Source organism: Podarcis melisellensis (genome assembly GCF_964234715.1).
Source record: "Podarcis melisellensis genome assembly, chromosome: 15".
NCBI lineage: Eukaryota > Metazoa > Chordata > Lepidosauria > Squamata > Lacertidae > Podarcis > Podarcis melisellensis.
Window position 1 is genome coordinate 37,166,440 of NC_138532.1, and position 15,916 is coordinate 37,182,355.

Consider the following 15,916-nt stretch of genomic DNA (forward strand, 5'->3'; position numbering starts at 1 on the left):
GGGGCATGGTCCCACTGCTGCTTCCATCACTCCATAGGGCATGAATCTGGAAAAGTTAAGGTCAGCTAAGTGGGCGCTAAAGGCCTGTGTCCGTCCAGTGCACCTTAGGAGCTGCCATAAGTGCATGCATTTGTCAATAAAGAATTTACCACCAGCAGGTTGCCTTCCTTGGCTAGGTGGGTGCAGGATAACAGAAAGCCTAGGTGAGCGAGAACACTTTCCCCTAAATCATGCAAGGCAGAATTTGCAAGGGATGCTGCCTTCCATCATCTAGGTTTTAAGCTATGGCTAGTACAAGACATGGCTTGGGGTGATGCTTGTCTTAACCCATTGCCTTGGCCCAAAGGTGGAGAACCTCTGGCACTACAGATGTTGATGGACTCCCAACTCCCATCAACCCAGGCAGCATAAAAGGGCTGAAACACAGCAATGATTTCTGCACAACCACACATTCGCCCCGGCCCCAACATTGAGAGAATGATGACTCCTCTAAGTCCATCTGCTGAGTTCAGGGTAGAAGTGTAATTTGAACCAGGCGCAAGGGTCAATGCAGCTCAGCCTTTTAGCTGCTCTGCAGCACTGTGCTCTCTGTTGCAGTTGGAGTGGAGAAAACTGGTATGTAGTTTTTAACAACTGCCAAAGCAGACAAAAGACCAAATGTTACCTTGTGTACACAGCTGCCGCAGTATCTCTTTATATACATATTCTCTTAAACGAAATGTTGCCTTGGGAGCTTCCTCCTCCTTACATCTATTAATATGTTTTCATCTTCTCTTAAAGAGCAGTATGGCTCTTAATTTTATTTTAGCTTTTTTAGGGCAATATTTGGCATGGTTTCTTAAGTTTGTCGAATTTGAGCAGCGACATACTGAGCACCAAAACATTAACTATGGAACACTGAGGGCTTGCAACTTGACTAAAAAACAAAATAAAACCTGTCTGAGATGTGTTTTTCCCACCCTCTTAGCAAACATACAAGATGCAGACCACTTTACTGAATACTATTAAGCAATCTGAGAGCTTTAAATTTTTTTTTATCAAGGGAATCTTTCAACAAATATTTTCAGCAAATAAATAAACACCATGTTGTATTTGTATGCATCCTTGAGCATTTTAGTGCTCTAAATCGGCCTTTGACAACCTGGTACATTCCAGTTGTTTTGGATGACAGCTAGAGTTCAGAAACATCTAGAGGGCACCAGGTTGGAGAATACTTTCCTAAATAAATAAAAGTCAGGCACTATATTAAATACCTTTTCTTTAAAGGGTATGGGTTTGCCGTTTGATTGTTTGTTTTTTAAATGCTAGAATCACATCTTGGGATTTTTTCCAGATTTTTTTAGTCTTACCTTTTTCTCCCTCCTCCCCCTTTCCCCTGTACAGATGAGCCCTGAAAAGCGTCTTTATTCAGTTTGACTGTTGCTATTATGTGGCTAGGCATTCAATAATAGTTGTGATTTATGATATGTGTGTGGCCTTTGTTGTTCTTTCTTCTGCCATCTATCAGAGAGGGAGAAGCCTGGCTTGATAATTCTTGGCAAATAGCTTTTTCAGTTTAGAATGTCAGCTGTCACGCTGTCGGGAGAGGTTATTTCTCGTGTGTGTGTGTGTGTGTGTGTATATATATATATGGCAGCGATCCTGTTTCTTTACTGTGGCTGGTTGATAAGGAGTACCTGCTGCGCTTCCTGGAAAAGTGTGCTGTACGGTAACCCCGCTTGGAGGATGTGCTTTTAAAGCTCTACTGGAATTGTGCTTCCAGTGGTGTAATATCACTCTATTCAGGTAGGATAGAGACCTTGTTCACGAAGGCACATCGGCACTACACATTTAAATACCTCTTCTACCACTTGTAAGAGTCATGCTGTCCCTGCCCCAGCAAAGGATCCTGGGAAGTGTATTTTGTTAAGGGTGCTGAGAGATGTTAGATGTTAGAGAACCTTTCAACAACAACAACAACAACAACTTGTTGCTGGTAACCCCAGCCACTCTGGGCAGTTTCTAACATGAAGAGACAAAACAAAACATCAGACGTTAGCAGGGCTGCCTTCAGCTTTCTACGGAAAGTTGTATAATTGTTTAACTCTTTGACATCTGATCAGAGGGCATTCCACAGGGTGGGTACCACTACCAAGAAGGCCCTCTGCCTGGTTCCCTGTAACTTCACTTCTCACAATGATGGAACCTCCAGAAGGCCCTTGGAACTTGGACCTCACTATCCAGGTTGAATGACGTGGGCTGAAATGCACCTATACAAATACTGAAATAGTTATGGATGAATGCAATTAATATTGTATGCAAACATTTTTAAAATAAAATATTTAAAGAAATGCTCCTTCAGTTATACAATTTCCCAGGATTCCTTGGATGGGGGAGAGAATCCATGACATAATAGGCTGGAACTCTTCTATTCTGATATCTACTGACCTGTGTTTAGAGAATTTGTGATGCAATCCCCCCTACATCCAGTCTGAAGTGGGACAGTCCAGGACAGGGTTTCCACTGGATCAGCTCCTAAGGCAAAACCTTACCTTTCCTGCTGTTTTTCTTTTCCAGCCAACCCTGCTCCCATCATTGGCTTAGGTATCTCCCCACCCCCACCCCAGTCCACGGTTTCTTTTGGTTTGAAAAAAGCAAAACAAATCTCCCAAACATTGCCCTGCTGTTTTGCAAAGTATGTGCTTATTAGATAAACTTTGGGTACAATAAAAAGCTGCTTTCATATTTTTTTTGGAAGCCTGAGAGCCTAATTGAAGACAGACCATTAGTCCCAAATGAGACTAAGAGTATTGGCAGGAGAGGAGAGCAATTATGCTAAAGGTTGGTGTGGCCTGTCCCTCCCTTCTGCTTCTCCCCTCCTTATTAGCTATTTGTGGTAACGTATCAAAAACTCATTTGGATGTGGCATGCATTTCTGACATGCACTTGTGCTCTGCATGCTAAACGATTAGTTCTGCTGCAGACGGAGAAGGCATCATCCTTCGGTTATTCCCCTGGGTCTGTATAAGGCCACATCCGCACTATCCATTTAAAGCACTGTGATACCACTTCAAACAGTCACGGCTCCCCCTCCCCCAGAATCCTGGAAACTGTAGTTTCATTAAGGGTGCTGAGAGTTGTTAAGATACCCCCTATTTCCCTCACAGAGCTACAATTCCCAGAGCAAGCTAACAATCAATCCCTCTTCCCAGGGAACTCTTGAGAATTGTATTTCCATGAAGGGAATAGAGGGGGATCCCCTAACAACTTTCAGCACCCTTAATGAAACTGTAGTTCCCTGGATTCTTTGGGGGAAGCAACAACAACTGTTACAATGGCATAAGAGCTTTAAATATGGACTCTGCAAATATGGACTCTGTTTCCTGACGCTGCCTCTCTCTGAACCACTTAATCTTCCATCTTTCTTTTCTTGATCTCTCTCATTGCTCAGCCAGTATCCTTTCTGGCCAGCTGCCTTTTCCAGGGCCCTCCCTCCTCTTTCCATTATTTATTAGGATCTGAGCAACTCAGCCACAGCCTGTGGCAGCTTCCTACGTTCCATTTTGAGAACTGGACCATATTGACACCATATATTTAAAGCACTTTGATCCTACTTCAACCGTCATGGCTTCCCCCAAGGAGTCCTGGGCTCTGTAGTTTGTTAAGGGTGCTGAGAATTGTTAGGTGGACCCCACCCCCAGCTATGATTCCCAGAGTTTCCGAGGAAGAGGGATGGACATGTCAAATCAACATGTGAGAAGAAAACAAATCTTCCATGCCCCAAACTTTTGTATGGCTTTGATAATGTGGATGAATTGAGTTTTGTAGCCTTGTAGATACATAGGCAGCTAGACAATTGGTCCAGCTAGCTCAGTATTTCTTACACTGGCTGGCAGCGACTCTCCCAACTTTCCATACAGGGGACATTCTCAACCCTAGTTGGAGATTCTGAGAATTGAGGCCTGGAGCTTCTCCGTGCAAAGTTGGAGACGCTTTATCAGTGAGCTATGGCCCTTCCCTTAGGAACATAGGTAGCTGCTGCCTTGTACCAAGTCAAGACCACTGGTGTATCTAGTTCTGTATTATTGACACTGGCTAGCAGAGGCTCTCCAACATTTCAGGTAAGCATCTTTCCTTTGTCCTACCTAGAGATTTTGGGGATTGACCTCGGGACCTTCTGCATGCAAAGGCAGGTGTTCTACCGCTGAGCTCCCGCTCTCCCCAGCTGTGACTGTGCTACTGACATCCTTAAAGTACGCTGTGATTTCAGGCGAAAGACTGAAGTGACACCACTCAGCAGCTCCTGGAGCGCTGCAGGTTTAATAGCTCTGGGTACGGGAGAGTGGTGACGAGACCCGGCAGCGCGACAGCAATTGACTTTTAATCCACTCCTCCGTACCAGCTTTCCTTTCCGATTCCTCTCGGGTTCAGCAGGATGCCAGCACGTGTTAGATTAGACAGAGACATGGTGCAGAAGCCTCTTCTGTTGCCATGTGACTTGGAAGCTTTTGAATGCCGACTCAAGGCGGGCAGGTAAGCAGGCCCACAATCTTCTGAGAGGCTGCGTTTCGCTGAGAAGGTCCACTTGGTTTGCGAGGAGGGCAAATAGGTTGTATAGCCTTTGAATGGGGAGAGAGCCTTTTTTTTTTTGCTATAAAGTGCAAGGCTGGGAAGATTACGCTGTTGTGGTGTAGTGGTTAAGAGTGCCGGCTCCACCTTGAAGCTCAGTGAGTGTCCTTGGGCTCTTGGAGAAGAGCCACGTAGAAAAATATAGTTGTAGAGTTGGAAGGGACACCAATGGTCATCTAGTCCAGCTCCCTGCAATGGGATGCGGGTGGCGCTGTGGTCTAAACCACTGAGCCTCTTGGGCTTGCCGATCGAAAGGTCGGTGGTTCGAATCCACATGATGGAGTGAGCTCCCGTTGCTCTGTCCCAGCTCCTGCCAACCTAGCAGTTTGAAAGCATACCAGTGCAAGTAGATAAATAGGTACATCTGTGGCGGGAAGGTAAATGGTGTTTCTGTGCACTCTGGCTTCTGTCCCATTGCACCAGAAGTGGTTTAGTCGTGCTGGACTCATGACCTGGAAAGCTGTCTGTGGACAAACGCCGGCTCCCTCAGCCTGAAAGTGATATCAGCGCCGCATCCCCATAGTCGCCTTTGACTGGACTTAACCATCCAGGACTCCTTTACCTTTTTACCTATTGCAAGAATCTAAACTAAAGCATCCATACTGCCTTGAACTTTTTGGTGGAAAGGTGGGCCTGAAATGTGATAGATGAGAAATCAATCAATCAATCAATCAATTTCAGTCCAAGGGCTTCGTTACCTCTTGAGCCACCTTCCAGGGGCAGCAGGTCAGCAGTAAGGAGGGCCAGAAGTGAAAGTGAGCAGAGCAAGAAATGTACCCCTAACTTTGTACAACAGGCTACATTCCAAACATGGCCAGAGGTTTGGAAGCAAGGCCGCTGCAGTAGTTTATTAAATTTATATCCTGTCCTTTGTTCAATAGGGGCACATCGTGGCAAACACATCTATAAAAATAAAACACATTTAGGACATATTTGGAAACTTTAAAAAAAAAATCTAAAACAAATTCAAAGCTAGATATAACCAAACCATACGTCTGAATGGGTCTGTTGAAACAGAAAACTTTTTCAGCCGGTAATGGTACCTAATGTTCCAGTGTTCCAAAGTGCAGGTGCTGCTACATTAAAGGAACAACCTGTACCGAATGGACATTGCACGGCACTTGTAGAAGGGCACAATCAGCAGACTGAAGTGACTAAATTGGCCTGTATGGAGTAAGGCGATCCCTCAAGTAAATTGGTTGACGCTGCCAAGGTGCTGGAGTCCCTGCAACAGATGAAGGATGTTCTTGTGTGCTGGCCTTTGGCCTATCAGGTGCTCGAGGAAAACCAAACCAATGTAGCGTGATTCTCCTGTAGTAGCCTTTCCTCTTTCCTATCAGCCACAGTGGGGGTGGTCAATTCTGCTGCATCCCTGTGCCATGTGTGATTGGGTTGTTCAGGCAGACCTGCATTGCCCACCTGAAGGGGAAGCCGCAGTCTGTGTCTCTGTGGGTGACTCACTGCTATGGACCTTACTTCTTCCAGACAGGAATTATGCCCAGGGCAGTGATGATTCACACACAAATCCAGAAGGAGGAGGGGCTTGTTTGGGCAAATATTTCCCTTATACAACCTAATAATAAAACTTTTAAGGTGCAAGGCTGTAGCAGGGTTCCAATTTTAATTTGGAATTACAGTGGTACCTCGGGTTACATACGCTTCAGGTTACAGACTCCGCTAACCCAGAAATATTACCTCGGGTTAAGAACTTTGCTTCAGGATGAGAACAGAAATCGTGCTCTGGCAGCGCGGCAGCAGCAGGAGGCCCCATTAGCTAAAGTGGTGCTTCAGGTTAAGAACAGTTTCAGGTTAAGAACGTACCTTCAGAACGAATTAAGTACTTAGCCTGAGGTACCAATGTAGTGTGTATTTTTCACATGGGGAAAATCCAGACCCCAGTATGTGAAGCTTGTTTAGAGCTTCATATCTGTCAGATGTTGCTAATTTTCTTTCATCCCCAAGATGGGGACGAATTTTACATCCAAATAAATGCATCCAGGATCCTAACAACAAAGGGAGCCAGTGTGGTGCCCTCCAGGAGTTCTTGGGCTCCAGTTCCCATGAACTCTAGCCAGTATGGCCAGTTGGTAGGGATGATGGGATTTGGAGTCCAACAACATCTGAAGAGCACCACCTGGGCTTCCCTAACCTATGATAATAAATACAGGAGTGATTATTTTCACCAACCAGCTTCAAACTGCTTTATGATCTTTTGTGATCAGTCCCCAGCATTTCAAGGCTAATGAGCTGGTTCAGAAGTAGATACAAATGTAGTTTAGCTAAACAAACCATAGCTTATTGTTATGCCAAAACTGTCCTGTTGTGCATTAGAACATCCATTCAGCGGTATTTTGCTTAGCTGAAATCCAGCTTTTGCTGTGCAGAATATTAATGATCAGTGTGAGATTTATTTTTTAAGTTTTCAAATTTGACAAATATCATTCCAGTGCTGACATTTTTTAATGCCGCAACAATGAAACTGGATTCTACCAATGAGCTCAAAGAAATAATAAAGATTCCTTGGTTTGTGACAGTCTCTTTAAACCTTAAAAAAGGGTGGGAGGAATCGTCCAATACGAGCATATAAACAGAAGACTTGGGCCTTTCTCTTTTTACTGTGTGCTGTTACCAAGTACTTCAGTTTACAATGCTAACAACTTTTAAAATCAATTCTACCTGGAGATAACTGATTTATTAGATGACTACTCTTCTGCAGGCAAAGTAATCGCAATTAACAAACAAAGCGGTGTGCAGCAGCTATCGTACTGAGCAATAAATCTTCCAGCATTGGGAGACTCCTTTAATAGGCTTTGAAAGGAAAGCTGAGCGTGCAAGCTGATGTGTGCCTCAAAGAGAGAGCTGTTCAAATGTAATGGGGAAACTTGGTCTCGCATGCCCGCCGCTCTGTTCTTACTTTCTTTCGTTCCTGGGAAGAGGAGATCTGTTGCACACAGTGTTTCCACTGGTGTAACTGTTGTGCTGGATCACAGAGGCCTTTTGTGCAAGCGGACAAGAGAACATTGGATTCAGTCTTGTGGTTTGTTTAGGGGCAGCCAGTCTGGTGCCATAGCTCAGTGGTAGAGCATTTGCTTTGCGTGCAGAAGGTCCCAGGTTCAATCCCCAGCAGCTCCAGGTAGGACTGGGAGAAACCTCTGCTGGAATCCTGGAGAGCCTCTGCTGGCCAGTGTAGGCAATACTGCACTAGATGGACCAGTGGTTTGATTCAGTACAAGGCAGGTTCTATGTTCCTAGCTATTGGCCACTGTACACTTTTGAAGTTCATGTTTCTGCAGTCCGTCAGTAGGTGAACCCAAGCCATGCGCCCCTTGAGAAGTAGTGTTTTTTTAAATAAAAAGATGTGTCCGTTTACAAATTATTTTCTCGGTTTACTTTTCATTTAGTCTTTTGATGGTGCAGGACAGGTGTTGAATCTATTATTTCTGTGTTGGGTTAATTCATTTGTGGCAGGGGTGGTGGTGTATTGTATTCTTCACGCTGCTTTTTACCTCCAGTGTAGGCTGCTTCAAGTTGGAGGACGGGGGTCTCTCGGTTCGCTTGTTGAACAACCCCACAGGTTTTGCTTCCAAGTTCCTTGCTTCCCCCTGGCTTTGTCTGTGCTTCAATAAACTCTTGCTCCAAAGGACCTGTTAGCATGGTTTTCAGCAGTGGGGGATTATTCCTTGCTAGGTTTTGAAAAAATGATCCGAATGGAACTGACGTTGGTATCTGTGCGCCATCTGTGACATTACACATTTACTTAGGTTTCTACAGGACTTGAGGACTGTTTTGATTGGTGGTGCTTTAACTGCCATCACCCCCCTCCTCCCCACTTTCTTGCCACCCTCTTCTCTGGAAGCTGAACTTCCTTGCTGGGAGGATTTATAGGGATGTGTTTCTTAAGTGTGCAGGAAGAAAAATCTGCTACACGGAAACAGCAGTATATATTACTAATCTGATTCAAACGGTTCGAAACAGCATGTGGTACAGTCCTTTGGAGACTGTGCTGCATTGCAATGCAAGTGAGAAGTGGATCGAAAAATTGTAGAGTTGGGAAGGTACCCTGAGAATCATCTAGTCCAACCCCCTGCAGTGCAGGAACATACTTAATAAAAGGTGAAAGATTTCTATGACCTGAAGAGAAACCAGAGTATGAGCTGTGCAGGAATAGGCAGCTGCCCCATGTGGGGATTGAACCTGCAACCTTGGTGTTATCAGCACCATTCTCTAACCTACTGCACCCTTCCCTAACACTCCCTGTATGTAGAAGATAAGCCTCAAATCCTTTTCTGTGTTGCACTTAATTTATACATTCCTCGAACTTTTTTCTTAAAAAACAAAAAACAAAAAAACACACCAACCAACCTTGGAGAAGATGCACACATTCAGTCTTCTCTTGCCTAGAAACATGTTCTGAAGTGGTACTGTCTTGGGACGCTATCTCACATTTTCCTGAAAGCTTGAATCAGCTCATGGATTCTATGTTGAAAGGAATCAAAATTAACTGTCTGGGAGTCATTATCACACGGGATGCTCAAAGGCACAGGAGCACCTGCTTTGCTGCCAGACAGGGCTGTTGGCAGGGAGGCTACTCAGGAGGAAGGATCTACCTAGGAAAAGGGAGAAAACCCAGCTGCAAACCATCATCCTGCTGCAGGCTATGACCAGGTAGAGGTCACTGTGATCTGCAAGGAAACCCTAATAACTGTATTGCAGCCTGCAGATGCCCACCTCTCATTGGTGCTAAGAATGGCTTTCTTTGTGGTGGCCCCTAACTTGTGGACTAATCTCCCCTTGGTGATCAGGTGGGTGCCGATAATTGAGTTATTCCCTCAATCTTTCCCAGACAGTTAATAGCTGCTCCTGGCCCCTCTGGCTACTATCTTTGATGCTGATAACTTCCACTGTTACATTTTGTTCCGTGTTCTTGTTTTTGTTGCCATGTAAAGTGCTTTGGTATTTTATTTTAAAAAAATGAATATTGGAATACAGGTAATATTAATAAATAAGTATGCAAGCCCCCTCAGTCTCCTCTAGACTTTTGCTAGGGTGATGGCTCCCTCCAGACCTCATTAATTTACCTGCTTCAACTGCATTGGTTTCTTTGGCTCCAGCCTCCACGCTCAGGGCTATTGGTGGGTGTCAAGTTACTTGAAGGACCACCATCACCCAGGCAAACCTGCCCATTCTGGGTCCTAGTAGTGGTGATGCTACTTTATAAACCATAGTTTGCTTGTTTGGAGCACACACTTTGGTTTGGCGCCTGCACTACAGTTAGGACAAACCATGGCTTGGCAGTTGTGTCTAAACAAGCCTTTTTAGTAAGGTTGGGTTGTAGCCAACTAAGTTCTACTCTGAGTAGACACATTTAAATGAATGACCCTATGCCAGTCATGCCCATTTATTTCCAGGTGTCTCTTCTGAGAATGACTGGTGTTAGATACAACCTGCATGCTCAGGTTATTGAGTATTTAAGCTATTATCTGCTCTGCTTTCCCTATTCAGATCCTGGATATTTCCCATTGCCTCTTGTTTAGGAGTAGAAATGAGCCCGGCTGCTGGCTGGACATGGATGGGAACTTGCAGCATGCCAGCTTGCCCAGCAGTGGTCTGGCTCAGATAGAAAGCCTACATAGTAGTTGGAACCTCTGTTCCTTCCTGGCTGTCAACCGGACCATGACAAAAGCAGGCATTTACACAGACTTTCTCCTCCTCTTGAGTAGTCTTATAAGATTAGCAGCCCAGTGCATCTAGCAAGTTACGTTGCCAGCAGTGCCATAGTTCCTGTTTGGTTTTGCTGCAGTTCTGGGATCTGGCTGGAAGCCCAGGCAACTGTCATCAAATCCTCCAGAGTTGCAGCTTTTGAATGCTGGGGCCTGAAGGCTCTGCAGGAATGTTGGGTCCCTTGGGGTCATGGGCAGTGCTTGGGCTCAATAGGAAGGGAAGTGTCCCTACTTCTCTCCCTTCAGGGTCGGTTTCAAGGTCTTCTGGGTATGGCCAGAGCCTGAGAGATCGTCCCAGGCAGTGAAGAGATACTCTAGCCAAGCCTTTTTATAAGAAATGGTGATAATAACAAAAGTGTGGAGGGAGAAACCTTGCATCTCTGGGCCTTTTCTGAGTGCTTGTCGGGGTCTTTTCAGATGAAAAGCTCTTCTTTGTGGAAAAAACCAATTGGAGTGTTGCGCAGACATTGGTTTCTCGGGCGATTAAGGGAAGACTTGCTCATCAGTGGCTGATTGCTGCAAGCATCTGTATTATGTAGATGAAATTAATCAAGGCTAAGGGTTAAAGTTTTTCCATTTGTTCAGGTTTTTTCTTCTTCTTTGAGAAATCATCTGGAGTAGTTTGGCAGGGAGGAAAATTGCTTTAAACGTTGTTATTTCTCTCCCCCCCTCCCCCTTTCCTTCTGAAGTTTTCCAGTCTTAGTAGAACAAGGTCTAGATTCTTAGCAGCGGTGTTGATTGGACAAGGCCATTAGGAAGCTGGTCCTTGCCATTCTGATGATTAGAAGCAGCTGGGTGTTTTAACGTGTCCGGTTGCCACACTGTGCAGGTCGCCAGTGCTTCTGGCAGGGAGGGCTATGAATGTCGAAGAGAGGAATGAACATGGGAACTTATGCTGTTCTTATACCACGCCACACTATATTTATCCATCAACTCAGTATTGTCTACTCTGACTGGCAGTTATTCTTTAGCAGGGGTCTTTGGCATCTCATAGTCCACTTGGCTGGGGAGAGGAACATAGGAAGGTAGATTATTGATCCATCTATCTCAGTACTGTCTACACTGACTAGCAGCAGCTCTTTAGGGCTGCAGAATATATATCTTTGCATTAGTCCTTGAACCAGAGTAGAATACAACAAAATACCTACATAAAAATTCACAAGTTGCAATTAAAATTCATCCATAAAATGTATGCATAACCCTAGAACAAACAGAACTTACAGAGCAGATAAGTATTACTGTTACAAAAAAGGGGACGTCTAGAAATTGTGTCAGTGGTGCATTTTACACTCTCATGTCTTCAAGGCTCCATGGCACTTTATAGCAATGGAACTCAGGGTTTCATGCAGGATCCTTTTCAACCCCGCCTGGAGCAACTGGGGGTCAAACTTGGGACTTTCTACATGCAAAGCATAAGCTCTGCCACTGAGCTATTGCCAGCACCCTTCTCCTCAAGGAGCTGTGATGATGAATGGTTGGCAGTGGCAAAGTGGGCAAGACAAACATGACTTAGGAAAGCGGGGCCAATTTGGAAGGAGCAGCTTGACAGATGGCAGGAGTCTTGCTCTAGGCAGAGAGAGTGAGTGACATGGGCGAAGATGATGGAAATGGGAGTTTAGGAAAATAAACACACAGGGCCACCAGTAGAGAATCCCATCAGCTGCCTAGAGCAGAACATGGTACAAAGTAGGTACACAGGAGGGGATGCACTTGGGCACAAGGAGTTGAAGAGCTGGAACAGCAGGGGTGCGAGACCTTTTCTGACTGGTGGATCAGATTCTTATATTCCTGCCCCCCCTCTGGTGGGTCAAATTTGACAGGTAGGTGGGGCCACACACTAGTCACATGCTGTTGTAGGGACATTAGATGCTGCTGTTCTTTGAAGTCCCAATTGTTGGGACTTCAAAGCATAGAGTGGGGCTGTTTGAAAGCCCCTTTGCAAGCAAACTCACACTGCTTCTTCCAGCTACAAGAAGCTGAAATATGGAGATGGAGAGACAGAATATGTTTAAGGGGTCTGTGACAGTTCTTGGGGGGGGGGGGAGAGAAAGATGCATGTTTACTAGAAGCCAAAAACATTTGTTGTCTTCTGAGACAGCAGTGTGTACATTTCAATACAATATTGATCAACAAGCTTTGACTTCTTGCCTTAGTGTGCAGGCTGAGAAGTTTCAAGAGCACCTTGCTTTGAGTCGGTTCCTAGCCTCTGTACATGTTTCAGCAGACTGACACTAAATAAAAATAAAACCGTTTTAAAGGTAGCAGTCATTGTTGCTTTCCACGGCACAGAGCATTTTGATCTCATTGGGGTCTACTGAACATCTGGAGAACTGGAAAGAATAATGATTGGTTGCAAGCAAGCAGCAGCCAGTTCCCATTATTTTCACCTAGCACATTTAGATTATTAAAAAATGTTCTAAATCTTTTTGGATTGTTTTAAATTACTTTTAAATGTTTAAAACATGTTTTTAAATTTTTATTTCAAATAGTATTGTTTTAATGTTGTGATGGTTGCCTGAATGGGGTCCTTTGGGAGGAAGGGATACAGGTTTAACAAATGGGTATAAGTGGATTTTATTTTTTAAAAATAATGGCTACTGTTAAGAAATGTTATGAATATTGCCAGCAAGTTGAAGAAATTCCAGACGTTGGAAATCCTTGTCTTTTGTATTCTGCTATGAGAGCACCGGTAATTCATTTACAAGTTCACTTTTCCCATTAGGGAAGTTGTGTTTTAATCAGATGTAACGTTGTATTCTGAATGCAGAGCACAGTGGAGTATGTAATGTAACTCTGCATATACAGATGGTGATTTCTGCTCCCTTCCTCTCTCTTCACTTATAAATATATTTAGAAGACACAAGCACCCATGAAGGATGAAATGTCAAAAGTTGAGATTAAATGTATGAGGCAGAATACTTCTCACTAATATTTCTCTCTCTCTCAAATATATGATCTGCATGAAGGGAAGGCATGGGGGGGTGCGGAATTAGCTTTAGGTCTAATTAGTTTCCTCTGAAGTTTAAATTAATTTTGGCAATTTGTGATGCAGATTAAAACACTTTACACCTTTTTAGTTCTCCAGACAAGCCCTGTCAAACTGAAGTGCTGGGGAAGTGAAAGCTCAGCAAATGTCATGGATAGTGGAATTGAGATACCAAAAGCTCCCCAACTTTTTTCAGCCTTGAGTCCTTCCGTATCGGGAATGTCCTGAACTCCCCTCACCCTTTTTGGCAGGCAAAATCAGAGTCTAGTTTGAAACTAAGTCTAAGCCAGAATCAAGGTAAGAATGGTTCAGTTCTGCAAAGTGTAGTGAGTGAGAGAAACTTCTTTTTCCAATCTCCTCCCCTGGCTGCTGAAATTAAAGGTGGATTATTTGTTTTGGCCAGCTCAAACAAAGGCAGCAAAATTTTCTCGCTCATATTTGGCTAAATAGAAATTTCAATGAACTTTCGAGGTAGCAATACTCATCATCTTCAACCAGCGCATGACGTTTTTACTTCAGTGGTTCTGAATAAACCTTGTAAACCTCTTTGTCTTTTGCGACAGGAAGGCAGTACCAATATGATATTATTTCAAAGGATTATTGAAAGATCTTTTTAATCTAATATTTCAAACTGTCAGTGGTCAACAGTGCCTTTTTTGTCTCCTTGAAGCCCATGTCATGATTCTCACTTTGAAGTGACTATAGCTGATGAAGATCGCAGTGACTGAGGCACTGAGGTCAGAGAACAGCAGAGAAGAGATCTCAATGCCGCTGAATGAGGGCACCGATCTATTCTGACCCTGCACACAGAAAGCTAGCTTTCCCCCCTCACATGCTTGTTTTCTACATGTTGTGTGGGGGGGGAATGGGTTATTGATTGTTTGAGAGTTCCCCCTTCAGTCTGAAGGTGTTCAGGCCTGGAACCAGATTGTTTGTCTTCTGTCAATGGGACTGCCGCTCTGTTGCTCGGCCTCGCTTCTCACTCTTGAGGAGGTTGTAATGTATATGGCTTGATTTGTGCTGCGACTGCGATCTTAACATGAGCAGGATCCTGTCCTCAGATGAGGGGCTTGGACTCCGGGCCTATTCCAGCTGTCTGATCCCATTGTTCTCTGCGTAGCGGGTTGCTAGGGGCAACCTGGAACACTGACTCCGAAATTCTGTCAGTAAGTTCCCAACTGCCAGGCGAGATGAGAGAGTTGAGTTCGGAAGCTGGCGGCTGGGAGGAGTAATGTGAGTTAGCGGTGGAGATCAGGCCGTAGCTCAATAGTAGAGCGTGTGCTCTGCATGCAGAAGGTCTCGGGTTCACCCTCTGGTATTTACAGGTAGGGTTGGGAAAGACATGTGTCAGAAGCTTGGGAGACCAGCTGCCGGTTGGTACACACCCACCCACCCCAGGGATAGGGGAACTTGCAGCCCTCCAAGCAATCTTCGGACTCCCATCTCCCAGCATGGCCAGGGGATGATGGGAATTGTAGTCCAGGGCCACAGGTTCACCACCTCTGGGGTTAGATTGTTGCCAACAGCCATTGATTTGCCTCCTGTGGCCAGAGTTGGGCCTTCTGTGCAGCAGGGCAATGCCAGCAGCTTCCCGTCATATGTTAATGGTGCATGCACATTCACCCGAGAGATCGCAGCCACGGAGGTAAGAAGAGTTGTTCCCTTGCCTGGAGAGTTCACTTCCTGGTTTGCATGGAGAAGGCGTTTTCAATGGAGCCCAGTGATGGAGTGCACAGCTGTATTGTGCCCCAAACCATTTTTTCACCCGGGGAAACCGCCCCTGTGGCCACCCCACCCCTATGCTATGTCACTGGCACAGGCTGCCTGTTTTTAGAGGACTTCCAGGGTGTGTGGGTGTCCTCTTTTACATGTGACTCTCTTTGATTTGGAGGTGTCTCCTCTTTGAAGGGCTGGCCAGTCCGAGACCGGTTTAAATACAAGGAACCGTAATAAGGGAGCAGTGGCCTTGGAGTTCCCTGTCAACAGTTAGCCCCTCATTACACGATTATTTCCTGCTATGATGAAAATGTGTTGTTTAAATTACAGTGATTAATTCTAAACGTGCATCTATACTTCTAAGCATATGCAAATTTTGTGCAAAATCTGACTCTCTTATTTTTATTTTTATTTTGCATAAGCAGCCACCCGAATAAGTACGTATCTGAATGATTAAGGCTGGAATGCAAGGAAGCTGTTTCATGTGTTGACTTTATTTATAAATGAAAAAAATCACCACACTCTAGCTTGCCTTCCTGCCACCCTCCCCTCAGTTGGTGACACCTCCTTATCTCCGATTCAGAACAAAGTCAAAAGGTTGAAACGTTCAGGGAGGGCTGGGGTTTGTGGCATCACTCGGTGGCATGGTGTTGCGTGGTGGCTGTGGTTTGCACTCGGGGAAGAGGAGGAGGGCGCTGACATCTGCTTAAGCCTGTCATGGTGGAAAGAATTGCTAAGGCAACAAATGACTTTTATTCCCTCATGGAGGGGAACATGTATAACGAAGCAATTGAACTGTCTTTTCAGGAAAACATAGATTGCCACAGTGAGACTTAATTTTGTGCTTTCCGTTTTTTTGCGCCAAAGAGCTGCTTTCTGAAACAAT

At 44.8% G+C, this 15,916-nt stretch overlaps 1 protein-coding gene and 1 long non-coding RNA gene across 37 annotated transcripts in view; one reads left to right on the forward strand and one right to left on the reverse strand.

The window, feature by feature from the left end:
• Nucleotides 1-15,916, forward strand: part of MSI2 (musashi RNA binding protein 2) — a 446,839-nt gene that overhangs the window by 152,894 nt on the left and 278,029 nt on the right. The window contains exon 1 of one of the 36 annotated variants that reach the window (XM_081890494.1): nucleotides 14,470-14,547. The exons of 34 other annotated variants lie outside the window; for them this stretch is intronic. The gene's annotated coding sequence lies outside the window, so the exon portion shown is untranslated. Of the gene's footprint in view, nucleotides 1-14,469; nucleotides 14,640-15,916 lie in introns of those variants that run through there. One more of the 36 variants, XM_081890493.1, reaches the window with a different exon arrangement.
• Nucleotides 9,991-14,347, reverse strand: LOC309358066. Its single transcript, XR_014163325.1, has 2 exons — nucleotides 14,004-14,347; nucleotides 9,991-11,183 (listed from the first exon to the last, which is right to left on the reverse strand). It is a non-coding gene; the product is annotated as an uncharacterized lncRNA (long non-coding RNA).